General features: G+C 40.8%; 1 protein-coding gene across 2 annotated transcripts in view; it reads left to right on the top strand.

Moving 5' to 3' along the window:
• The window catches only part of PLAG1 (PLAG1 zinc finger), a 51,912-nt gene that overhangs the window by 13,500 nt on the left and 11,372 nt on the right, over window positions 1-27,040 (top strand). The window lies entirely within an intron of this gene.

Here is a 27,040-nt window from a genome sequence, read left to right as displayed (position 1 = left end):
GCAGCAATAGTCCAAAGAACTGACTCCTCACTGTGCTTTCCTGTAAGGCACGGCACCAAACAGTATGAGATAGTACTTCCTACACAACACCTATAGATTATGTTGGTAAATAAAATATTTTCCACAAGGAGTTACATGTATTAGTAGACTGAAGAGCTGTATGGAAGCAACTATGCCAGTCTTTATGTAAATTGTTTTTAAATAGACTGTTTAATAAGGTGGTGTTCCAAACAGTCACAGTTTAAAATCCTGATAAGGAAGGAATTGTTGTAAAGTGTTTTGTTCCAAAGCCGTATACTGAATCGTCCTGGCAGACAGAGTTCTTCATCCTTCCAGGGCTGGATTTTCACTGAACAATTAGATGAAGTTACCTACATTTGAACTGATTGCTGAAGTTAGCCCAACTGGTATGAGAGCGGTAACACTGAAAACTGGTACATAAATCGTTTTATGGAGCTGGGTTGTTAACTGCATTAGTAAAAAACATGTTCTTTGAGTTACCGATTTAAATATAAAAAACCTAAAAACAAACACCTAGAGAGTTTTGTATGTAGTTAGGATAGGGTATTACTCAATTTATGTCTATGGCCAGTGCAGAAACAGAGAATGTCTCTAAATTCAGCAAGTGGTGTGTGTTGCTCTAAAGGCAGCAAGTGACTCATGTGACTGTCTTAGCAGCTGGGCAGCAAGATTAGAGTGCTACTATGTACACATTCCCTTACTGAGGGGTCCAAGCTATTGCTAAATGAAGTTGTATTACTGCCAGAAAGTGAATAACAGGCATAAGAAAATATAATAAATAAGTGTGTCATCAGGTTAGTGCAGTAGTTACTTCAGACAGTCGTTAAAGTGAAGGAAAAAAAAAACCCCAAATACAACTTTTCCAAGATTCATATTTAAAAGATATTTGTCCTTTTTTCAGACTCCAACTTCATATGAAGTTGCATGTGAAATTGCATGTGAAGTCCGTTTCAATTTAGAGATTTGGAAAAGTCATCTTGAAATGGTTGTTTCTGACACTGCAAGGAAAAAAATGAGAATGTTAGTGAGTGAGGAATCTTATTCCAAAGAACTCATTTATTTGTAAAAGTACTAAAAATATGCTTGTATCATGAAGTATTTTGATTTGAACTGAAATTGGCAAAGTGTATACTTCTTGGTCACTTGCTAATTTGAAGACTTATTCATGATGTTATTCCTCATGTATTTCCTAATTGTAAGAATTTGTGAAGTTTGTTCCAAATTGTCTTTAAGTTTTCCTGGCATGCCAGTATGGATTAGTGGAATATGTATTCTTTTTATTTTTTCTATGTTTCCTTATTCTAATTTTGGTGGTTTTTTGCTCAGATACTTGCTTTTCTTAAGAGAATTGCTAAATATTTGTGAATGCTTCGTTCTTTACACATAATGTGTTTACAGTTACACATTGGATTTCAACTATAATTTATGGATTTAAACTGAAAACTGTCACCCTGTCAAACTTCTCTTCAGGATTAACTCCTTTGAGTCTTTAGGACCAAAGAACATACACTTGACTGTTGCAATCGAGTAAATTGATACAGAAATCAAGAAGATGTGAATATGAAGCTCCTTAGTGCTATTTTTAGTGTCAACTTTCAGACCATAATTCTGCTTTAAAGATGAGAATGTATTTACCAAACAGGAGCTTTTATATTTAAAAAGCCAAGACAGACAAGAAGTTGAGCCCATGATAAATTCCTTACAATAAAAGAGGACCAGGACAATGTGCGTTCCTAGTTATCACCACTGCGTCCCAGTGTCCTCAACAAGGTTAAACTGTTCGTTTGTTATTTTGCTTCAGGTTTTCCAGCTTTCTGCATTCTCTATTTTTCTGTCTAGCAATGACTTGTTTCTCATCTTGTTACTCTTTCCTATTTATTCCAAGTTTCTGCAGCTTTCCTCAACAATGGTTTTCACTTATATCTCTAAGGAAAGATGGAGAGAGCATAAAATAAAATTGTCCAGAGTAGTCAGTGCATCTGAAAACTACCTTCTGCAGGTAGACCATCATTTTAATAATACTTCAAACACCTTCATCTGACCTTTTCATTTTTGCACATTTAGGTTTCTTCATAATCAAGTCTCTTATTGTTTAGTATTTTGAAATCTTTGATTTATAGGAAAAGTTCAGTTTGGGTTTTGTTTTGATTAATTGTTTCTTTTCACTACTACTTTTTTAAACATACCATTTTTCTGTACCAGATTTCTATTCTGCTTTCATTTTTCACTCCCAGATTACTCATCAGTTGCAAAAGAAAAATGTTTCTGCAGTGCTTTGTCTGATGGTGGTCTGTGACATAGGATCACTAGGAAGCAGGGATGTTTGTGTATTGACAAGTAGTTTCTAGATAAAGCACTAGCAGATTGTGATGAAGGATATTCATACCTGCAAAATATATCGATCCTCTGACTACTTGAATGCTTCAGTGGATTCTTGCGTGCTGTTCTTAACACATTCCTTGAGATGAACCATCTGAAATATCCATCTGCCAGCAGGGTTTCAGGTCCTGGGTCTTGCTGCCCTGTGTTGTGTGCTACAGCAGCTTCTCAGGCTTGGACTTCCTGCCTCCCCCCCGCACTCCCCAGGGAAGAACTCTGCCGTTCCACAGGTTTTGTTGAGCTGTTATCCTTTCTTCTGCAGTGTGCTTTGTTTTTTTAGAGCACCTTTGCACAGCTGGAAGAATTACATAAAATAAACAGCTGCCCTGAGAGGATTTTTGCATGAACTCAGACTTCGGCTTGTTTGTTTGTACCTTTCAGAATTACACCCAAAATTTCTTAGCCACAAGTTTGTGCTGCTCCACTGAACTAAAGAGGGAAGTATCTTCTCATGGATTCTGAGAAGAAAAATTCTTAATCTACCTCTAACCAAAAATACAGTATTATTTTTAATAAATTTGGTATTCAAATGTCCAAGGAGAAACAGCTGAGCAAGATCAGACAAAAATATCTTGTATTTGTGCGAGATTGCCTCTTGAAAGCAGTCATGCTTTAAGAAGGGAATAGGAAAGATTCTTTCTTGATATAGTCCTCCTCCCCCTGCGCTGTCATGCCATTCCATTCTTAGGATCAGGAATTATCCTGGTGTTTGTTTCTTAGGGCTTTTAGAAAATCATGGATATTTTGAAGGAAACTGAGATGCTGTTTCTGATGCTATTTGTATCCTTCCGGTGAGAGTTTCGCAGTGTCATCTTGTGGTGGTGTGTCCCACCTGCCCAATATGCTTTTCTTTGGCAGGAAGGCCTAAAAATATGAAGAAAAAAATTATTTTGGGGAAGTTGGTAGCTCTTCTTTTTTTTTTTTTTTAACTCAACCTGTGCTCTCTGACAGCATTTCTTAGGGCTAGAGTTGCAGTCTCACCTCTTTCCTTGTACTGGGGGAGCCTGGCAAGTTGTCTGGAAGCTGTAAGTTGATCAGAAGTGACTCTTCAGCTCTTCAGTTTCAGATGTGATCATGGTATTTTATTCTCTTAAGAGTTTATGAGCTTCCCAGTGAGGAGAGAGAGTTTTAGTAGCTACCTTTGGAAAGAGAGAAATCTTCGTTCTGATGTCCTTGGAGAGAGCAAGCCCTCTGGGGCAAGCTGAAAAGTAAAGCATGGGAAGGTTTGGAGCCTAGATAACTGAAACACTCTTCTCCAGTAACTATAGATACTGTGGTCTTTCACAGGAGAGCAGTGGACAGGAAGAATGCTTGTTTCCAAGTACCGATGACCAGAGAAGAATGAATAGAACTAAAGGAGGCTTTAGGAGTTGTGTTGCTTTGTTAATGTCTTAAAAAAAAATAGCATCCATTTATAGGATTCAGTGTACTAGAGGCTGAAAAGGAAAACACAGCAGGCATCTGTCCTTCCCCTGACAAGCTAACACTGTTACTTGATAGAGGAGAACTGAGACATGTGGAAAGGAAAGGGAAAAAAGCAGTTAGAGTGTTTGGAGTTACATGTGTGCACACAGTTTAATTTTGTGTGTTAATTTAACGACATGGCACAACACTGGCTGACAAAGCCAAATTATGTTCCTCTTGGTCATCACCATGGGCAGTCCTATGCTATCCTGTTTTTCAGGCCCTGGATCATTGAAGGCAAATACCCAGTGCAATGCTAGTTCTCAGAGCAGTATGTATCCTGCAGATGGGAGTTCACAAGCCAGTTTTCTGGCTGAAAACTTATACATGGATCTTGACAATGGAACATATTTATACAGAGTTCTGGTATGCTCTCTAGCACGTTTGATGTTTTGCTTCAGGCTCTGGATACTTTGAGAAAACCTGCCCTACAGCCACAGTCGCTGCCCTGGGGAAATGCTGAGCTGCTTGTACATTGTTTCTGACTCTTGTGATGGAGAGACACCTCTTGCCCAACGTGTATCATGATACTTATGCTGTAAAGCACCTTGATTCCAAAGGAGGGGAGCCTGCAGTGCATGCACAGGATAAAATGCAGAGTAAGAATAAAGTAAATTAGTCTTGTGGGCCTTTTTCTTTAGTTGTTTTTTTAAGAGTCAAATTTCTGCGGAATTTTTGGAAGAACCTGTTCTGAGATTACTAGGCGGAGTTTTTCAAAACCATTGTCTTCATAATCTGTTTAGAATGCAGCTTTCACTGCCTTTCACGTCAGCTTCAGGCACTAAGTATTTCTGCAAATCACTCCTTGTAGACACATGCCAAGGACTGGGAAAATTAATGACCTTCTCTGTAGCATTTAGTTTAAATGACACAGAGATCTCTAGTAGAATCTGAGTCCTCTAGGACAGGGTTCAATTATCTGACTCCAAACATTGATTTCTGAGTTACTAATGGGATTGTGGAATAAGTAATTAACATACTGGCTGAATTTGGGTAGAGTTCACAGGAATGACAGCTACACCACTATCTTTGTCTAATTTCAAGTCTCCATCTCAAAGGAAGGTGTTTAAAGGAAAAGGAAAGTAGGAAAAGTGTACCCGAATTTTTTGACCCAGACAAAACTTTTTTTTTTCTATTAACCTTTATGTTTTTGAAATGCACTGTTTTGAATGAATAAAAAGTGAAGAAACAAAACAAGGAAGCAGACACTAATTTGTAAAATTTCAGCCCAAACAATGGCAGTTTGGCAAAGTTGTAGGTTGGCTTAAATAGAGGAATTTATCATATAATGGCAAGTGTTTGGCAGTGTGGTGAAATGTGATCCTACTCATTCTGCAAATAGTCAAATATACTGGATTTGAGTTCACATTTGTAGGTACTGAGAGCAGTGTTGGTTCTTGTGTAAAATTAACAGAGGAATTGTCCTGCTTTGAAAGCAAGGGTTGCTAGAGGACTGTTACTGCAGGGCTTTGCAGCCTGATCAAGGCCTGAAATGACAGTACTTTTATTTAAGCTGATAAATGTCGATCAAATTCAATATTTGCATTTTCTTTAGTAAGAATAATTATACTTGTGTGCATATTAAGACCTGGTGTTCTGTTTCTAGCACTGGCAAAACCAAAGTGGTCATGAAGAGTTAACAGGAGTAGGGATGATACTCCCAGAGCATTCTCCTGGTCTTCATTAATCCTCTTTTCAAAGGCTACCTGAGCTAAACATGATGAGTTTGTATTTACTAACCTTTACTGGACTTTTTCATAACTTTTTCGTGTGATCTCTTGAGCTTTTGTAAATTCTAAAGTGTCTAAACATGCTGTTGCAAGGAGTCACACTGCAGAAATGTGTGAAAAGCAGGTGCATTGCCTTCTCAAACCTGTGTCCTTTCATTTAATTTCACATCTCCAGCTCTTTAATTGGAAGAGCTGCCAGTCTGTTCAGCTTTCTGTCTCTCCAGCCAGTTCAGGTGTAGCTGCATGGTGTTCATTTGCATTTCCCTTTTCTGCATGTGTATTGATTCCTCCAGAGAGCTCCACTTGCTTCGTGGAGCTTGACTTCCTTTTCTAAGTTATGTTTCTTCTTCACCGGTATGTTGTATTAGTTCATGTGTCCGCCTGAGTTGTTCATTGAAGTTTATGCTTTCTTGCCTGGTGTAGATGTCAAGCTTACTGTAGTACTTCACTGGATATTGGGAAATAATTGTAAGGAAAGAAATCAAACAGGCAGCAATCTGTGGTGTGTGTGTCTCCTCAATACTGTACAAGAGCTACGTAGCATGGCAAAGATACAGGACAAAGTGATGAATGCAAAAAGTAGTGAACAATTTCCATGCAAGGAAGGCCTAAGTTGGCTTAGACTTTTCAGCTTTATAAGAGACTACAAAAGGGAGAGTACTGAAAACAGAGATATCATATCACAGGCAGAATGATAAAGGAAACATGAGTGGTATTGATGGGATAAAGGGTGAGCAAAATCATTAGCTAAGAGGAAAGAGACATAGCGGGAAATGGGCTCAGAACAAGCTAGAAGAAAGCTGTTGTTAATAAAATGTGAGATTAAGCTGTGGCACTCCTTGCCATGGGATGCCAGTAGAAAAGCTTACATGGGCACAAGAGAGGGCTGCCGAAATGGTGGAAAAAGGGGGTATTAAATCTCTCTAGATGTCTAAGTCCCTCAATCACAAGTGGTGATACTTCCCCAAAATACCATGCGCTTGTCTTCCTCATGATCTGCTGCTGGCTGTTACTGGAGCAAGAGTGCTGGGCTGGTGGACTTTTGCTCCGGCCTGCAAGGACCATCACTGTGTTGCAACAAGTATTCAGGGACCCCGAACCAGAACAAATCACCCAGAACTGGAACAAATCACCCTGGCTGAGCCAGATGCCTCACTGTCACAGAAACCATGTCTGTCTCTGTGAACCTATATAGAGCCACTTGCAAACTAGTGGAGTTTTTTCCATGTAAACTTAAAGCCAGTGTTTTGTTGTCTAGAAAGCCTTTTAATTTCCAGCCTAAACTTACTTTGATGAGCTAACACTTCCACTTCTTTGTTCCAGCTCTATTGACTGTCTCATTGGTGTACTTAAGAACTTTAGTTGGTTTTTTTTTCCTTTGGTCAGATGTTTTGTTGCGCTATCTCAGGTAAATTTTTTGTGAATACGTATTACCACATTTATACACGGCGTTCCCAGCAAGATCTTGGTAGTTTGCTGTAGTAGCATGTTTATGTCCCTTCCTGTACTGCAAATACAGCTGCTTTTTTGAATCATATTTTCCTTCTTCTGAACCGGCTCTCTTTAGTGACTTTTACTAGCTGCTTATAGGAGGGTTACACACAAATTTTTTCCTTCTCTGCTGCTTCCAACTAACAGTTCATCACTTGCAGCAGAAACCACTAGTCTCTAAGAGCGTTACTCTGTTCTTTGTTGTTACTTTTTGTCTTGTTTCTGTCCTTAAGATTTGTTACCATTTTTCTTGTGTGTTTCGGTTTGCCCTGTACTTGTGCTACCTCCTAGTTTCGTATTTTCTGCATATTTTTGTAGTGCTCACTTAAAGGCAAAAAAAAAAAAATTCTAAATGAAAATGTTGAATCAAAAAGACTAAAGACCAGTCTTGGCAGAAGTCCATAACTAACATCCTTCCACCTTTTTCTGAAAGAAATCTGTTGTCATCTCCTCTTGATCTGCTGCTTTTCCTGCCATACTATTCTTGAACTAACTCCTCTCTTCTAAGCTCAACAAATTACTGCTCAGGTGGTAGTGCAGCAGATTCCTTATTGAGTGAGACTAGAAGTGTTGTGCTTCTTTTGTATAAAGGCTATTTGTAATGTTGAAGAAAAGCTGGGTGTTTGACATGGTTCAGCTTTTAAAAATCACGTGATATTTTGTTTAACTTTATCTTTACCTTCATGTTTTTAATCTTTCATTGAAAATGTGCTCCAAGGAGGAGGCCATGCTATCATCATTAGTTGTATGTCCAGATAACTTTTCTCCACCTTTCTCAATATTGAAATGAGGCAAAAAGTGTGTACTTGAATTTGATGCTGTTGTGAGAATGTTCAGCCTTGCTTCCTGTTGAATCAGAAGATAGTATTTCAATATGAAAGGTTATATAAGTGTGGTAGGCTTTTTTTTTTAAATTCAACTTTCAGAAGGCCCTGTGTTGGTCTCTGTGGATGTCAGTCATCTGTGGTGCAGAGAACTGTAAACTTCTACATTATTTTCACTCTAGTAGGAGTAGTGAGTTCAAACAGTTGCCCAGTGCTCTCTCTGTTGTGACTGTAGATGTTTGGCAGACTTAGATCGCACCAAGTTTATTCAGGGAGATCTATGCACTGCCAGTAATAATATGAACTTGGTCATTTAGTACCTTTCTTCACCCCTGCTAAGGTGAGAGCATCTCACAGTGCCATGATACTCCATTAGTCTGCTCCATCACGTTGGTTCCTCTTGGATGTTGGGTCTGCAAGACAGAGCTGCTGCCAAATCCTCTTGTCCAGCGGGGTGCTGAAATTGCTGCCATTCCTGACTCTGAGTGGCTACTCAGTACAATTAGTACCAAGAGACCACAGGAAATCTGTGCATGCTCCTGGGGCTAGTGATGGGGGAATCCCAAACTGCTCATCCCTGTTCATGAGGTGGCTCTTCTCTTCCTCCTCTTGTGCTGGCACAAAGCCACTCCAAAGACTTAGACTGCATGGAAATAGTTTGAATTCTTTCTGTAGGGTTAATTTGACTGTTTCAGTTCTCTAGGGTTAACTTGAATGTTTTAGGTCTCTGGTCTGGCACGGAAAAAGGAAAGGAAAGAAAAAGGAAAGGACAGGAAAGGAAAGGAAAAAGAAGCACTGAACTGTTTCAGTGTGGAGGCATGCTGAAAATAACTAAGCTCTGGGCAGACTAACAGAGTGCTGATGTGTGCTGTCTTCAACATGACAGCTGGACAGATGTGTCCATCTCCAATCCCAAAGCATTAGCCAAGATGCTATGCCAGAGCTGTTACCCCTGCCTCTGAGCTGCTCATGAATGGAAAGCTGAAAAGCTCAGCAGCTTTTATGGCGTGGTCTGGCTTCCAGCAAGGAGGTGGCTTGTGTCCAGCCAGTTTGGCATGTTGGCTGGGCATGGTTGCCTCTGCCTATGGTTGACCCAGTAAACAAGGTGCTTGCTTGGTGGAGTTACTTAATTCTGGAGATAGCTGCTTTGCTTTTGGGATTGGATCCAGAGATGAGAAGGTAACTGCTTAAGTCGCTTGCCAAGGCAGCTATCAAATCTGATGAAGGATTAGGCCTTGAGGTTAACTAACAGCAATTATCTTTACCATAGCTATATATATTCTGAGTGATATTTCTGGGGTTTGTTTTGAGTTTTGTTTTGAAAAGTTGATGCCTCACGGTGCTGGTTTGTGTGTAATTCAAGGGAAATACCAGCCCTCATCTTGGCAAGTACAGCCTTTTGGGTACAGACCTCAGAGTTTTGGTGACAACCGGGATAGCAACAAGAAATTTTCATTTGGGAAAGGCTCCTCCAAAAGCACGCCCCTGCTTTGGTAAGGAAACAAGTGATTTCAGAAAGAAACATGTTGAAATCATCAGGCCATTGTACCTGTTTTGGTAGTGAGTCGTCTTTCTTAACCATTCATTTGCATAACCCTATCTCTTTTTGACCGTTTTGTACCCTTTTCTTTAGCAGATGTTTCCCCCCAGCACTAGTCATGGTGGCAGGTTGTGCAAGGTGGCGGGACTGGGTGAGTTTGGGGAAAGGGGTGGAAGCTACAGGTGGTAAATAAGCGTATTGTGTATGGTTGATAATGTGTAACAAGTGTGGTTTAGTAAGATGAGCTTCCAGCTCTTCCTGCAGAAGGGGATGCACACCTTCCTTTACTCTGGCACATTTCTGTGAATTGATAGGAGGCAGGAAAGAAATGTAATTTCTACGGCCAAGTTCCTGTGTGTTACCTTTTCATGTGTTCTTACTGATAGAAGGCTTGGGTGGGTGCTGTGCTGTCAGACTGTACTACCCAGCATTAACTGGTCATGAATCCATGCTTCGTGTTCACACGTATTGCTTTTTTTCTTAGAGGCTGCTCATTTGGGCAGTTACAAACACTGATGCAATGGGCATGAGTCTCCACATCTCCCTTTTCTCCCTCTGGTACTCAGATTTTGGTGAGCAGGGCATTTGCAGTTTGAAATTTGTAATTGTAACGTTATCTGTTAGAAGTAAAGAAAAAACCTGCTAAAATAAGTACATAGAACACACTAGATCTGCTTCAGATAAAGCTGGCCATTATTGTGTGCAATTAGAACAAGTGTTTTAAAGGATTAGTAGATACTATAAATGATTGGTTAGTGGTAGAAAGTAAGACTGCTAGTGAAATTTTTCTTCCAGAGTCCAAATGCAAAGATCTCTTATTAAAATTTATCCATTTGTTTAGCTTTTCTTAACAGAGAGTTCATAGGTCATAGAAACAAGTGCAGTATGAAATTTCATACTCAATAGTCACCTGCTTTTAAAGAAAAATACTAATATTCCATCATTTTGGAAGACAACAGTTACTGCTTTTTGCTGCCAACATATGCCCCCGTGTATTTACATTCATCTGTATCCTAAACGGTTTTGATTTTTGTTTTGTTATTTTTACTTTTAGCAGTAGAAGCCCTTAATGGCTCCAAAGGATTTAATTGGCTTTGTTTCTAGCCACTTTTTCCTAAGAAAAGGCAATCATACCAATGATGTGAAAAATCCTCTCTCCAACATTGTCTTGCAATTTATTAACACTGCTGCTTTGCCTCTGCTTGGCTTCGTTTCACTTTTTAGTCTCCCTTCTCCTCTTCACAGGAGTCTCTGTTTTGGGGATTTTTTTTACCAACTTGTCATCTGCCATATAAAGGGAGGAGTAAAGGGAAAAGAGGTCTTTCTTCTGTTTGATTGAGAGAGCCGTGTTGGTCCTAATCCACCTATAATTTGTCTCTGTTTCCTCTTCCCTAATCTCATTTTGCTCGTATTTCCTAACCTCCTCACCTTCATGCTGATGACTCCTCCCTCCCTGATCTTTGGGTTTGGATGAAGCTGGGAGGCATGGTTAGACACCAGAAGTGCTCAGTTATTACACAGGGAAACTTCATCCTGTCTGTCAAGCATACTATTCGTAGCCTGGAGGGGTATAGCTGAAGGGCACTGAGTTTCCACTCCGAATTTAAGTAGATTAGATTATGTATACATATTTGTTGTGACTTGGCGGGTATCCCAGTGCCCAAGGTCTTAAAACATATACTTTGCCATACTCGAGGCAAGCTCAGCTGTGTGTTTCAAAAGATGCTCTGGGGAGATGGGAGACTGCTGTTTGGAGTCCACAAAAGTGTTATCCTCTCTAGATCTCATACAACACAGGAATTCTGACTACTGTTCTGTCTAGTCCTGTATTTTGTCTTGATATTAGGTGCTGTCAGATGCCTCAAGGGGTGGTATAAGATACAGAGGAGAAGCTCCTCTCTTATTTAACTCTCTGCTGATTTGTATTTTGTCCTGGAAGCCCTCTTGAAACCATATTACAGTTCTGGATAATCAAGTTATCTATGTAAATCTTGTCTGTCTAACTGTATGCTACCTTCTGGCAGTTAATCTCACAGGCTAACACTTTGCTGTTAAAAAAACAAGTTTTGGTGTTTATTCGTTTAAAATTTGCTATGCTGTGGCTTTATTGAGTGTCTCTGTCATAAGAACAGATGAAACCTGTTACTCTGAACAAGTTACTCCACTGCAATAGTTTTAATAGCTTTATCTTGTCATCTTGTTAAAAAAAATTAAAGAAAGAAACAACAAAGACACGAACAAAAATACAGCTCCAAAATTCAGGTGCTACAGATATGCTGGAGGGAACGGTGAAGTTAAAACAGCTGTATTTTATAAAATTCTGTTTGGTATGGCACTTTTCCTTATAAGGACCAATGACCAATTGTTTTGATTATTTAGAAGGAAAAAATTCCATGAGAACTGTTACTGAAAATGACTAACTTGGCATTTGTGATCTGTCGCTCTCTTACAGTATTTGATGCAATACTGAATTTAAGATAGCTGAAACATCCAGTTACCCACACAGTGCTTCAGCTGTTCCTATGTGACCTATTTATTTCATTTTCTTGTAAATTGCTAATGATATCTGTAAATAAATACTCCTCCTTTTTGTAATGGCATCTTCTTAATATCCTGGCCTTTGTAAATAAAGAACAGCCTGTGCATCTAACAGAAATCTCCAAGACTTGGTTTGCGATGCACAGTGACCTACAGGCTTTTGCAGCCAGGAGCTGAAGTGATTCCTTGGGGTTCGCTACCAGAGCAGGGAAGCCTTGGAAGGAGGAATGTGGCTCTGCAGCTTCTCATGGGCAGTGGAGGCTCTGAAAGAGCACAGTGGTTAGGGCTGCACTTCAGAAACCAGGGGTGGATGGGTCTTGTTGCAAGAGGAGGGAAGACTTGTCAGAGAGGGTGGCTGGATTTGGTTAAGTAGTTTTGCTTCTTTCTTTAAGGAAGGACTGGAAGCTGATAAATACGTGTAAGCTGATAGGCCTTAGATATGAGCTGCTTTTCTCAAAATTGCAGCAGGGGGTGTGAGAGAGGTGGGATTAGAGAGAGAGGATTTAGCAGATCTGAAATGTACACATCCACCTGACCAATTCCTTTGGTGTCTTAGTGGCTTACAGAAGATGCTTGAATACAGTTACTACAAATGCGTTTCTGTTATCTATTAGAGTAGTCCCTTAAAGGTAGAGGATGAGGAATAACCCATTGTGGGAATTTTTCTCTTTTCTTTTTTGCATTATGATATTCTTCCTATATGCTGAAAAAGAATTTTCGCTAACAAACAGAAACTGCATGCAAAATTCACTGCATTTTCCATTCTCTGCGTCTCTTCCTTTTCTAAGCATGGAAACATAGGATTCACTCAAGCAGACAATAGGTAGAATTGTCCCTTTGTGAACTTTAAAATGGATGAAGTGAGAAAGAATGTCTAGGCTGATGATTACTGAGAAATAATTAACAAATCCAATTCACTATGGCTTTGTCCACAATAGGATGTTGCCTTGAACACAATGCAGTTCCTCTTAGAGCATCATGTGTCCATGCTGAACTGAGTTCTCAACGTTGCATCACAAAGGACTACTTACTGCAGTGAACGCTTGTTGTGGTGAGCTGGGTTCCACTCAAGGTTTCTTTGGGTTGATTGCTTATAATGCACTGGAGTTTTTGTTTCTTCCCACCTGGCTCATTACCCATGTCCTGCTTTACTCCAGGATCATCTTTTGTAGAGGTAGATGCTCCATACATGTTGGCAGGTAGGCAAGAGTGCTGCTTTTTGTGGTTGAGGTTGTAAGAAAGTTGGTTATAATAATCAATTAGTTTTGAAGAGTCTGTCAAGGCTCTGGTGGCCTCCAGTTCATATATGGCTGAGCCTACTTGGATATGAATCGTTACGGGATGGACAGGTACAGGTCACTACCCACATAAATGAAAGAGAGAAAGCACACCTGGACCTGGCCTCGGAATCAGCACAAAGGACCACGAAGGATATAGCAGAAGACAAAGAAACTCAACAGGATTCTTGATCAGTGCCCTCATACGTGCTCAGAGCTGTGGCTTTGCAAGTGACATTGCCACCAAATCCAGGAGTGAATGATTTTTTTTCTCTCAGATGGTGCAAAGTGCCACAACAGAGGCCTGAGGTAACTGGGTTAAAAAAAAACAAACCAACAAAAACAAAGTCAGTATCCTCACCTATGCCATAGTGTCCTCCTGGGCCTGGGCCTGCTGCAAAGCACTGTGTCTCCTCAGCTGTGAACAATACCCAAGAAACGGCTTCAGGATCCTGTGGAGGCTGGAGGAGGAAACTGATCCGGTAAGTATTGCATGCCCAATTGCACAATAACTTCACAGGAGGGTTTAAACTACTTTTTCTGGAGCATCTCTCCATCATTCAGGTAGCAGCCTTTCCCTTGCCATTTGACTTAGCCATTCTCAAACTTACATCATAAGACTCCTGTTTTATTTATTTTCTCTGAGCTCCTCATCCACACAGATGCGCTGTCACTCACTGAGCACCTCCAAACTTCTGCACTCCAGCTACTGTCCCTCCACCCTTTCATTTCTCTTTCACCCAGGGTATCAGCCTTCACTGTCAGTATCCCCTACCCCTCTCCCTGGTCCTTGCTCAGCTAGCCTTGCCTACTACTTACTAGTCCAGCTGTACTGAAGGACTTCTCAGAAACTTTACTGTATCAGCTCCCTGATACCTCCGTGTATTCTCCTTCTCCTTGTTCTCTGTGCTCTGTACCCTCTGTGTAAAAGACCCATTTAATGAGGAATAGTATCAAGTTACCTTAGCTGCCCAGGTCACTTACCTTCACTGTCCAAATCTTTGCAATTCTGTCCGTACCTACCTTGCCCTGTTTGGAACGCCTGGCGATCTCCAGGAGGGTGCTGACCCTGCTCGTGGTGCTGATGTCACCATGGAGCACTCTGCCTGCTCCCTGCCTTGGAGGCCCTGGGGCTGTGGGGAAGGCAAGAAGCCGCCCAGCCCAGTTACACACTGCAAGGAGCTGCCTGTCTCAGCTGAGCTGAAGCCATGGCGCAGCTCCATGCTCCCTGGAGCTCCACTCCTCACGTTGGGTGCAAGGGAAGATAGTTTGAAGGCTGGAGGGAGCCATGTGTTCGGGGATGTGCACAGACACAGAGAATGGATGGTGTTGTATGGGACTGCTTCCTCCTGCTGCTGCCTGCACCCCTGCTCATGCGACATCCTTCAGCTTAGCAAGTGTTGGTTTGCCTTCCTCCCAGTCAGCAACTGTCACATCTGTGCTGCTGACTCATGTTTTGTAGTTTGTCCAGTACCTGACTCCACAAGAGCTCTTGATCACACTTTCTGATGCTTTTGCATTTTTTTTTCTTCGCTCTTGTTCCCCTCAGTGAAATGTCCTCTTCTCATCAGTCTTACTTTAAAGCTTTAATGATACATTTCTTTTCTGTGCCAAGTCCCAGACATGATTCACGCTTTTCTGCCTCCTTTCTCAGCTGATTTGATCTCCTCTCATTTCCTCCTCACCAATCACAGCCTTCCCCAGCTTTGGTTATGCTGCCCCCCTGCTCCAGACCTTAGTCATGCTCAGAGTGTTTATTCATCCTAGAGCAGTCTCAAATATAAAGCTGTGCTGTCACGGAGTTTTCGTTAGTGTGCTCAATCTTCACTCAGGGTGAAGTACACAAAGAATTTTGAACTGTGTTGCTGTTCTAAATCTTCTGTGTAGTAGAATGGGCTTGTGTAGATCTAAAAGCTGCTGTAGAATTTTCTTAGCTTTGCAGTGTATTTTACAGTAATTTTCAGAAGCCATAAGAAGAGTGAAAATAGTGTGTAAGAGGGAGGTTTGGCACAAAAAGTGCAAACAAAGGAGATGTTGGGTTGTTGATTTTGTTTTCCCCTTTAAGGAAATGCTCCTCTAATAGTCCTGGTTGAAGCTTATTGATTATTGATAATGCACCTTGCAGTGCATTATCACAGTTTGCCTATTGTCTTTATAAATGAGGCTCTTAAGTCTCCCAGGAATTTATTAGGGAGTAATATCCTTCAGCATAAGGAGAGCTAGTTTCCCATGTATGTAGTTAAATATGTAATGCATATTATTTTTTTCTTTAAAAACAAAACCAAACAAAAAACTAACAAACAACCAAAAGCAGAACCCTTTATACTCAAATTCCCTCTCCAACAGTGTCTGACCATTTCAAGTTTTGAAACAATAGCAACCAACTTACCCCATTATGTATGTCTCAGAAAAGCCTACAACAGCATATGTAGTATGTGGAAGTAATTTGGAAGGCATCTTGCAGTTTTGAAGGGCACACGGTGAAAAGAGAAACTGGGAGAAAAGAATCTAAATGTGGTCATGAGGGAAGAAACTAGTTAGCAGTATTAAAATAGACTTTGTAATGAGTAGGGTGACTAGTAACATCTTTGTTTTTTCTGATTTCTCTTAGCACATAAAAAAGCTGCAGCCCATATGAAGAGAGTAATTAGTAGCTAAAAGATAGCCATCAGATTTCAGAAGATAAATGAAAGGTGGATCTGAACCTTGAAATTGTCAGCTCAGCAAAGGCAGAGTGGTGAAAGGAGGGTTTCCTGGAGAATCCCCAGAAGATTGTGATGGATTGTGCATTTCTGGAAGGGGACAAGAAACAGGCAATACAAAGGTGCTAAACATAAACAGTTCAAACAAAACACTGGTCAAGCATTTTACCTCAAACACCCCGCAAAACATAGAAGATGTTTCATATTGAGACCACTACATCAGTTGAGCTGAAATGTTTCCTGACTAGTCAGATTCTTGTGTATATCATCTAGAGGAGCACTCTGTGCAAGATTTGCTTTGTTTTTAAGGTCATTATTTTTCAGTGAAAAAAATTCACTGTCAGCTAAATCAGTAAATAAATCCATTTGTCTAAACACCTGTCTGAAAAATTAATTGAAGACACGGCTATTGTAAAACTCATCTCCTCACAACTTTTTAAAAATAAAATTAAATTAAACATATCTTTTTGATTGCAAATTTTTTGCTAGGCTAGAGCTACTTTCCCATACCGTGAAAGGAGCTCAAGCGTCTTGTAGGAGAGCACTTTAGAGGAAGACATTCTCCGGGATTCACAAAAGCATCTCTATTTCATGTTTCCATCTGCCCTCCAGGATTTTTTCCCATAATGTGCATGAAACATTGATGCATACCATACAGTCAAAAGACTATTTTTATTCCGTCTTTTTTGTCACCATCTTCTTTCCACCTTTCTGGAAGCCTGCCCTACTAGCAGTTTGCAGCTGTTCAAGGCAAAGTCTTGCATGTGTTTTTCTCACATCACTTAATGTAGGCTTGAAATCAGGGAAGCAGAGTCTACAGAGTTGCTTTAAAAAAAGAGGAGAACTTGTAAGTGGCCTGGTATCTTAGAGAAGGTATTATCTGTGGAGAATAGAATTTATATTTCAGGACATCAGGGTCTTTCATCGTAGATCACCCAGTGTTGGTAATGTGGTAAACTGTGTCCTGCAAGACTGAGAAAGTCTTAAGCCAATGTGTTCGGGAGGTGGAGCTGGGACAGAGTAGGGCAACATGTATGCATTTCACAACTTGCTTCTGTGAACAGGGAATACCAGGGAACCCTATGCCTGTCCCTGGACACGACATGGAGAAACCTTGTGCTACTGTCAGCCTTCCTGACTTGGTTGTCCTGCCAATAACAAGATGATTACATTGTGATTTAATGGTAAAGTTGTTCGGTGACCACAACCATGTCGCTTGTTACAACAGTTCATCAGGCTGACAGGAGCTCCCAAAATGGTTTTCTGTTGGTGCAGCTCCAGGATAGAATCTGTGTGGACTTCTAACAGATTCTGGCTTTGCTGCCTGAAAGTGATCCAGTCATTGCTGCCGGTCACTTGAATCCAAATATTGTAATCCAGGTGGCTATTCTGGATACTAACTGCCTGGCTTATCTCCCACTGCAGAGTTCAGTTGTGTAGCTCTAAATTATGCATGGCTGCTTTTAGTTGTTCACTAATCTGGCATCAAATCTCTGAATTCTTATGGATTGAGATGTGCATCCCAAATCGCATTGCACGGCATCACAGTGCTCTGAGCAGAATACTCAGCATGCCACATGGGAAATGGGAACAAATGGGGAGCTATGTACTTACCTCATTCACAAGAGTGCTCTCGTGGAGACTCTGTGAAGTCACTCTAGTCAGAGTAAGCTGTTTGGGTGTGTGCTAACAGCAGTGCACAGACAAAACTGGTACATGAAGAGTCAGAAATACATTCAGTGTCTGTGCTGTGCAGCTTCAGAAAGGCTCACTGGTTACAGCTTTGAAGAGGGATTTGCTTTGGTATTACCCTAAACATTCTGCGTTTTCAGTTATCCTTCCCCAAGGCTTTTGTGGTTTAGCTCATAAGGTCATTGATACCATCATCCACCATCACAGCTGTAGCAGTAGTAGCAAAAGCAATCATGGTTAAGTGTAACACATTCTATTTACTGTAAAGCTACAATAAGCTATGAAGTATTTTCTTTTCAGATAGAACAGCAGTTTCTTGGCTGTAGGTTGTATTGGAAGTTAGTGACTGCTTGGAAATTGGCCATTCTTTCTTTCTTGTTGCCTTTCTTTGAGAGCTGGGATAAGAGGCAGAGGAAACAGGGCAACCAGGATCAGCATTTTAGTTGGAATAGCTCCAATAAATAATATGAAAATCCAAGGTTACAAAAAAGCAGTGCTAAACCCTGTCACAGCTTTTGCCCCCAGGCAGTGTTGTTCAGGCAGTGTGATTCAGGGCAGGACTGGGCTTCTGCTACAGGCTTTGCACAGCTGCATGGTTGCCGCATATACTGGAGATGTGGTGTATGTACTGGGGAGACTACCCTGTCTCTCAGTCACTTTATATCTGTCCTTCATGAGTTGTCTTTTTGTTCCAAAATTGATCTTCCCAACCATCTAGTGCAGCATCATAAGGGAAACTGGCTCCTGTGAAAGGCCTTGTCCTGGTACAGTCCTTGCAGCTTCTATGAGGTACAGAGATTTTTTTCAACCACCAACTTGCCCCTGTTATTTGAGCTTGTGTTAACTAGCAGGACTAGAGCACCAGAAACCCTTTTACTTGAATGATAGCTGAAACTGTTAAAAACATCTTTAGTTATGATTTGTTAGGTGACTGTCTCAAAAAGCAAAACTTGTAACTTCCTGTACAATCTGTTTGTGATGTGCAGCCTAATTATGTTGTCTAAATGGTACATACTCAAGTATTCAGGTTCAGAAAAATCATGGTTTTGGGGGTGGGCTGGGCCAGGCAGGCCTGTACCAGGCAAATCTGAAATCTGTATTTGGTTGGTAGATGCCATAATAAAGCATAGAATTGATAGCCACCTGCATAGGAATGATAATTTGAGAAGAGTCAAAGAAGCATTTGTAAGGAAGTCCTGTCTTGGGCAACTGGAGTTCTTAGGAGGCATCAGCAAGAAGTAAAGATGTTCTGGTTCAAAAATCAAAGTGGACTTTATCAAAAAGGCTTTTAAAGGAAACTAGGAAGCCATAATGTAAGAGGGGAGGTCTTTGCACAAGTAAATGACAGTTTAAGAGGTAGGATCAAAGGAGGAGGACAATTCTCAGTTAAAGGAGGATCCCAGTTAAGTTCCACAGAGGTCTGGGAACATGTTCATGAATGATATCAGTAAGGGGATGAGCAGCTGGGTGAGCAACTTTGCTGTGAAGAAGAGAGCCAGCTGTGGAGAACATTGGAAGGACATTAAAGCGCTGAGGACTGTGCAACAAAATGGCTGATAAAAATCAGTGTAGATAAATGATGACGATAACTGAGAAGGATAACTGGGCAGAACAATACCCATTATATATTATATATGAGTTCGAGCTGAGTATTACCATTGAGGAGTAAGATTTGGGAATTGTAATTGGCGATCCTGTGAGATCATGAACTCATTGGTCACTAAAACACAACCCAAGTATTAGAGTAAAAAAGTACAGAATAAATTTTGAGAATGTCATTAGAAGAGTGTGTTCCAGTTGCTCCCAAATGTTGTGTGTATTTCTGGAGCCTTCAGAGGTTTATTGTAACTGGAAGAAGCTTAGAGAAGGTTGGTAAGGATGATGAGCTACATGGAGTGGCTTCCATTAAAGAATATTTCTGTAAATTGGAACTTTGGTCTGGGAAGGGAATTAATTGAGGGCAATGTTGTGGAGATCTGCAGAGGAAGGAAGATGAAGACTAACCACCGCCTTTCAAAATAAAAGCATGCACAGTTAGGAGAGAAGGCAGTTTCAGAGCCTTCAAAAAGAAGAGGTTCTCCATGAAATCAGTAGTGGAGAGACCTGTGGGATGACTTGTCAAACATATGTTGCAGATATTATAAAAAATTATATGGTTTCCAGGAGAATCATGGACTATTGCTTGGAAGGGTGATGTGCTAAAAGTTGCTATTCTAACAGAAACCACAGACAGTTCAGAAAGTCCCCAACATTAGAGGAGTTGGTGGTCAGAAGAGAATCAGAGAAATACCACACGTCTGTCACCTGTTCTTTACTTCTGGCTATTACTGAAGACAGAATACTGGCCTAGATGTACTGCTAATCTCACCTGCACACCCACACTCATTTTAAGGTATCTTGTGACAAAGGAAAACACTTCTTAAAAATACCAATTAGTTCCTGACCATTTTAGTGTATAATCTCATGCACCTTTAGGTTGTGTATTTGTGCTTACATGTGCATCTACAGGATTTGTTTTTGCATTTTATTATAAAAATGGCATGGTCCTATATGGAGATTGAATAGTAACCAAAGCTTGTTTTCACGGAAGCATCATCACTTTAAAAATGGATGCAGATTATTCTTGAGGAGGAGGGGTGGTGGTGGTGATGGTGTGATTCCAAAACACATGAAAACACTTCTGCAGGTTTTAAAAATTCTAACAGTAACTACACTAACAGTGTTATCTGTATCACAGTCTCTCCAAAGTTTTAGAAAAACATCCATGCAGTGCCATGAGATTCTTAAAAAGCCCATAAAACCACAATCATCAGATGGGTTAGCTCTAGGCAGCTGTTGTTTCCTTTAATTTAGTATATAACCAGGAATCCTTTGGAACTTTAGTAACCAAAACTGAGCTCTCAAGACTTAAAGTGGACCTAAGTAATCTGAAACATGGAAAGCCCACAAAGAGATGCTGGATGGTATTGTGATTTTTTTTTTTTCTTTAAATTACAGACTATTAGGTCATGCTAAAATAAACATTAGTAAGTTCATGTTCTACTTTTCCAGAAACTTAAGGGGAAAAAAAAGGCAAGATAGAATTTTTCTTCTATATTCTGAAAAAAAAAAGTTATGTAATCCTCTTTCTAGTGTTGCATATTATAAGAATGAGTTACTGTCTAAAATTAAAAAGCTGGTTGTCCACATTTCATGGCTGTAGTACAGCTCTCAGAATCGCAAGAGTTATGACCATGAGAAAAAACATATTGAACTTAATAGTCATATCTACCTATTTTTGTATGATGGTTACTGTCCCACAGGAATCTAGTAGGTTTTTTCCTCCAAGTGCTTGTTTTATTAATTAATAAAAGATACGTATATTGAACACGTCTACTACTGAAATCTGTGTATTTACTGCCCACAGGAAAAGAAATGTGTTTAATAATTTTAGTGCATTTATTTCTGTTGCTGCCCAAATTTCAGACTAGTTTGAAAGGATTGGGATTTTTTCCTGCTCAAACACCTGCAGTTTCAGTAGGTTTCTCTGTTCTGTGGATGTTTAAAAAAAAAAAAAAATGAAACATCAAAGGCTTAAATAAAATCTAGTATCGATGAATCTTGTATTTTTCTATCTTCTATATAATATTCTTTGCAGCATAATCATCATTCTGCACACAGTAGATATTAGTAATGTGCTGTCACTAACAGACTACAATGGTTGCCTGGTTTTAGTTTCAGTGCTTATGTTATTTCGTTGTGTTCTAGATGTTAGGCTGTTTCCCTGAGGGTTGAACTCTTATGTGTTATTATCTCCAAGTCATTCTGATGTTTATACCTGAGATCACTGGAGAGATATTTGCACTGTTTTGCCCACATCATTCCATTTTCCTGCAACAGCTTTCACAGGCAGTTCTCCTGCTGCATGCTTGGATTTGGGGATTTGGTTATGTCTTTCTGCAGCCTGTGCATGCTGTCACTGCTATCCTACCGTGCTCTCTCAGCCATTCCTCTATACTGTACACTAGAGCTTGAATCCTTGGACCAAGATTTCCCTGAATTCCACTGCCTACTATAAGCAGCTCTTGAAGTTCAAGATAGATAAATACAGCCTTGTATATATTTTTTAAAAACCCACACAGCAAAACTGTCTGTTCTTTTGTGATGAGTTTATGTGTGTGTGTGCTCCCTTTACATGAAGCACCACTGTACAGTAGGGCCAGGGCCTACATCTTTGAATGGTTATTTGCAGTAACTGTTGTCTGAAAATGCAGAAGTGGCTTCACCCACCTTTCAATGCCATCTTGTCCCACTGGGGCCCTTTGTGTTGGACCCCTTTGTGTTTTCACATCTGTCAGCTTATGAGAGAAGAGGAGCTGTAAAACCCTGGCTGATTCCCAGCTGCTGTCAGGTAGGGTACTTGCCAGCTCTCCCCTCTCACTGCCTGCCATACAAAAGGCCACAATGCCAGAGACAGGGCTCTGGGGGCCAAGATCTGTCCCCCTTGCCATTTTTATAAATGTGCCTTAGTTTTAGACAGTTGTGCCCAGTGTCTGTACATGTTGCTTTCTGTTCAAATCTCTTCCAGATTACACAAAAAAGCAGAGAGAAAATTAAATTTCACTTGGTGAAAGTGCAGGTGTGAGCCTCTCTTGACCTAGGCAGACTTCATGGTCAAACCCACTTTCTGGTTGTCTCACCCCAGCAATGCACATTCTTCCTCCTTTCTGTCCTCCAGCTTCAATGCCTCAGCTTGAGTTTCCAGATGTAGGAGAACCACAGAGAGACCTTTGTTGCCCCTTTCCCCCTCCAACCCCATTCAGCCAAGGACAAATGGGGGAGGATCAGCAGCTTCCTTCCAAAGCCAGGATTCTCTTTCTAAGTATGGGCAAAGGTAAGCAGGCTCTCTCAGCTGTCTCTTTTAAAGAATGACATGCTGTTCAAATAAATTTAGATCAAATGGCCTGCTAAGCACAAGCAGGGATGTAGACCCCTGCCTCAGTCAGAAGACTTGATTTTAATTCAAGTTGGAGAAAGGCACCCCTAAAATCATCAATACTTCAACATCTTTGTATGGATTTTTCTTACCTGCTTGACTGTTTCCATTGGTGGGATCAGCTTCTCCATCTGAGATCTTCCCTTACAGAAAGTTAATTCTCTGTAAGAGGGACCTCTGAAAGTCACAGGTGGGCAGCTGGATCTTCTGCTGCCTGCAGCTACTCTGCAGTGAAGCTTCTGCTGCAGAAAATCTAGCGTTTTTCTACAAAGCCGGTCAGACCTCCTGCTCTCTCTCTGAGGTCCGTACAAGTGTGCAGTAGGCACGTTGATCCTTGTTGATCCAGGAAGGGTGTCTGAGCCTTGCAGGGCTGCAGGTCTCAGCATGCTGTCCTGGAGCAATGCAGGCACTTCACCACTTAGCCCTCAGCCCCTTCCAACAGCAAGAGGATTAAATCTGCTCCCCCACAAATGGAACTGCCTAGTGAGAGGCTTGTGTGTAAGCCCACAGCACAGGGAAAGCCAGAGAAGGCTACATGGTGCTCCTTCTTTAGTTGCCTTAATGTGGGGTTAGATTCCTTCATCTTCAGGATCTCTGGTAACATTTGTGCCATTTATTTTAACAGCCCCAGCTGAAAGGGGCAGATATGGTGAGGTTTGTAGTTGGAGTCCTAGAACAGTTTGGGTTGGAAGGGACTTTAAAGATCATCTAGTACCATCCATCATGCCATGGACAGGGACACCGTCCACTAGACCAGGTTGCTCAAAGCCCCATCCAACCTGGCCTTGAACACTTCCAGGGATGGGGCATCCACAACTTCTCTGGGCAACCTGTTCCAGTGCCTGCCTCTCTGCAAATGGAGGTGCTGTCTCACAGTCCCTTTGGCTGTTCTGGGCTACATCAGCTGTCTCTAGCTGATGCTTTTACCAGCTCAGCTCCCCTAGCTATCCCAGATTGCTCCAGCAGAGCAGGTTTCGTTTGTCAGTACTTTTTAGTCAGGTGACTGCTTGTCAGTCTATTAGTCACAGAAAAGAGGAAAAATCATTACTTCTGCTACGGTAATGGTGGCTCTTCCAGGTACATTTGCAATAGAGGCACCAAAAATCATCTGTTGTCCTTCACTCTGAATGAGTCTTTACTGTTGGCAAACCTGGGAGACGTTGGACTGGTGCATCCTGAAATTAGTTTGCTCCATTACCACCCTGAGTGGCAGCTCCTTGCTTCCTTGAGCTATACTTGTTCATCCTCTTTCTTCCTCCACTAGGATGCCAGTCTGTGTTTCAGCTTTCCAAACCTCTCATCACACTTCCAACTGGATATCAACTCTTGCCCATGTGTTTCTCTCCCGTGACCCTGCTCCCTTTCATGAGCCAGAGCAAACCTTGCCAGCTCAATTCACATCTGCACCTAAACCCTTGAGATGGGAGCACAGGTTAGGGAGCAGCAGGGGAGAGAGAGGTTGCCACTTGCCAAAGCAGCACGTTGATGGCAGTGACGCGTGCGTTTGGATTTGTGCCACAGTATGAGTGAAGAGCAGAGGGGGGAGCTGCCACTGCTGCTGCCCGTGTTAGGTGGGGTGATGGTGAGCGTGGCACTGCTGGGGAGTCCTTTGCCTTGTGCAGAGTTGGGAGGGTTCACAGGCACAGCCTGGATGGACATAACTGTCTACAGAGGCCTTGGTCCTGTCCGTGTGAGTCCATGCTCACCTGGGATCTGTGCGGAGAGCACTTCTTAAAGAATCACAGTTTCCATAGGGTAAGTAACTGCTTTTCATTTTGTTTCCTTAAAGAAATATTTTAAAACCATGATGGCTCTAATGCTATTAACTCCTTATTGAGTGCTACCATTATTATGATTCTCATATTTCTAGGACCCTTCCTATGGTTTCAAACTGATTGATTTTGGGAATTGAAGCTAGATTTGCTGTTTTATATAAAAGGCAAAATGACAAATACTGTGTTCTCAGTACTGTGTTCTCATTCTTGCTCTTTTATTTTGAAAGAAAATAACCATGAAACTTGTTTTCCTTTACTGTGCTTGAACCCTCTTAAGTATGAAATGCAAGTTAGGAGGAGGATTATTGGTTATATTTCTGTATTGTCTTCATTATCCTTTTAGTTGAGATATCAAATGTTTTAAAATATTTTTAAGTGTAACTATTTTCTCGGATTTTTAAATAGGAACTGTGAATTAAAAAAAAAAGTGTTACTCTTTTTTAATATTAAAAAGGAATAGATTATTTTATATTTATATTTTATATTATTTATCTTCCATATGAGGGTTTTGGGGCACTTCTTTTTTCCTCCCTTTTTTATGGTTGAAATTCAAATATTATCTAACCTGAATTATCAGGGTGTTTGGAGAGTTAGCAAAATTCGTGCCTCACAAATTCTGGAAGATCTGGTAAATTGTAAGAATTCTAAGAATTCTGACAAATTAGGGAAGTAATATTTTGTTACTGCTACCCAAGTGGGCTTTGGGCACATGCATGTGACAGTGCATTTTGCAGTGTGATGCTTCTCTGCTTCATGTGGAGAATAATTTGAACGTTGTTACTCATTAAAAATTCTTCCTACCTCATCTAGGTGAAAAGCTTAATAACACTATGACTATAAGCAGTTACAAGGAGAACAGTACATCTTTGTCCAGTATTCTGCCTCAGGGATCTTCTAGCACCAAAAGCTTCTGAGAAAGGTGGTCTAGAAATCAGCATTATCATGGACAACTTTTGTATTCTGCGCATAAGGACAAGTCTTTTATCCAATGGCGTGTTTATTGTTGCAAAGCATAGGAATTATTTTATCTTTCCACTTAATCCTGTTGAATGTAATAAATATTTTCATTATTCATACAAACGGAGCCCCTTTTGTATGTATGTTGTTGAGTTTTTTATATAATAATGGCCCTGTAGAAATTGAGATCCCACTAATTGTAGGTGTAGCATTGCCCTCTCCTGTATCCACTGAATTGTGATTTTGCTGTATTGGTAAGGTAATGAATGAATAAGAGTACCTGACTGTCCTCCTCCATTCTCCTCAGCATTTTAGCTACATCTCATATTTATCTTATTTATATACTTGTTCCAGTTGCTTTGTTTTCCCCCAATTCAATAGTCTCTCCATGTCTCTAGTGGCCTGTCTCTGAGGGCATCTGCTTTTTGCTAGAGCAACTTTAGATACGTGGTGAGCATTCAGGACTATAAACATTTAAGATAAAATGTTAAATGCCACTGAGTGGACTTTATAATATTTTAGGCAGGATTTGTTGGGGTTTTTTTTCCCAAGCAGGAAATAGTCTGTAAATATGAATAGTGAAGGAGCTAAGTCCATGAGGACTTAGTCCATTATATCTGTGTGTCTGTCTTACATATTGTCTACTTACTGTGAACTACATTAGTAGAAACATCTGGGGAATGAAGCTCTTCCTTTCCTCTGTGATACTGGAAGATGTTGAGATGGGCATTGCAGGGTAACTGATTTATGAGGGTCTTGCTGGGAGAGGAGGTAAGGAGTCATCAGCATTTTCTCCCTTAAGGTGATTTGGGGACCTCAAAAAGTGGAGGTGACGGTTGTGCTCATTAGTTGAAAACAGAACTTTTTCTTTGGGTACTGGAGCTGTTTCTGCCTCCTGCCTGTATGTACAAAGCCCCACATAAATGTTCCTCAGCCATCAGAGAGCTTCAGTCAGTTGCTCTGAAGCACTTCTGACATTTATAGGTGTTCAGGGACACCTGTTTGCTCACATTCATGCTCACCAACAGACCATGCTGGGGCTGTGCAGACCTGAACTCAGTATCAAAAGGAAGAATGGTTTCTGGAATGAATGGGAAGCCAGAAGGGAAAATGGTTTGTGTGTGGGGAAACGTTACATTGCTAGAGGGCTCCTGCCAAATAGCTTCAGCCTGCTGTGGGGTATGTGCACTGTGTAGGGCTTTGCCCTTACACATCTGAAAGAATTGGACAGGATAAACCTCCCCATTACAGTGAGGCACTGAACATATTTTCTCTGTATACCCGTGTCATCCAGGAGGCCTTCTAGCAAGAAAAGGAAGACCTGCTGCAAATTTACAAAAGGATGATGGCAGGGGAAAGGGAGATACAAGGGAAATTCCAAAAAAGCCCTCTCAGTTTGCTCAGGCATACCTAGACGTGCCCTCTTTTGGGGTTTACCTGTAGCATGTTCATCATTAAGAGGTTTTATTATTTTTTTAAAATTAATTTTATTTTCCTTTGCAGGTCACCTTTTAAGCTGCTATTTCCTGTATAATTAAGCAGAATGAAGGCATTAGGTTCTAGTAAAGTTGGGCCTAATCCAGAATCTTCTCTTATTCAGTCCTTTTCTGAGTAAGAAACTCAAGTCTGGGCCCAGAATTTCACATGTTTTGCTGTTACTTCTAAATTATCTGTG

Source organism: Corvus moneduloides, chromosome 1 (assembly GCF_009650955.1).
Source record: "Corvus moneduloides isolate bCorMon1 chromosome 1, bCorMon1.pri, whole genome shotgun sequence".
Taxonomy (NCBI): Eukaryota; Metazoa; Chordata; class Aves; order Passeriformes; family Corvidae; genus Corvus; species Corvus moneduloides.
The sequence above is the reverse complement of the archived record's forward strand: the minus strand, read 5'-3'. Positions and strand labels throughout refer to the sequence as shown.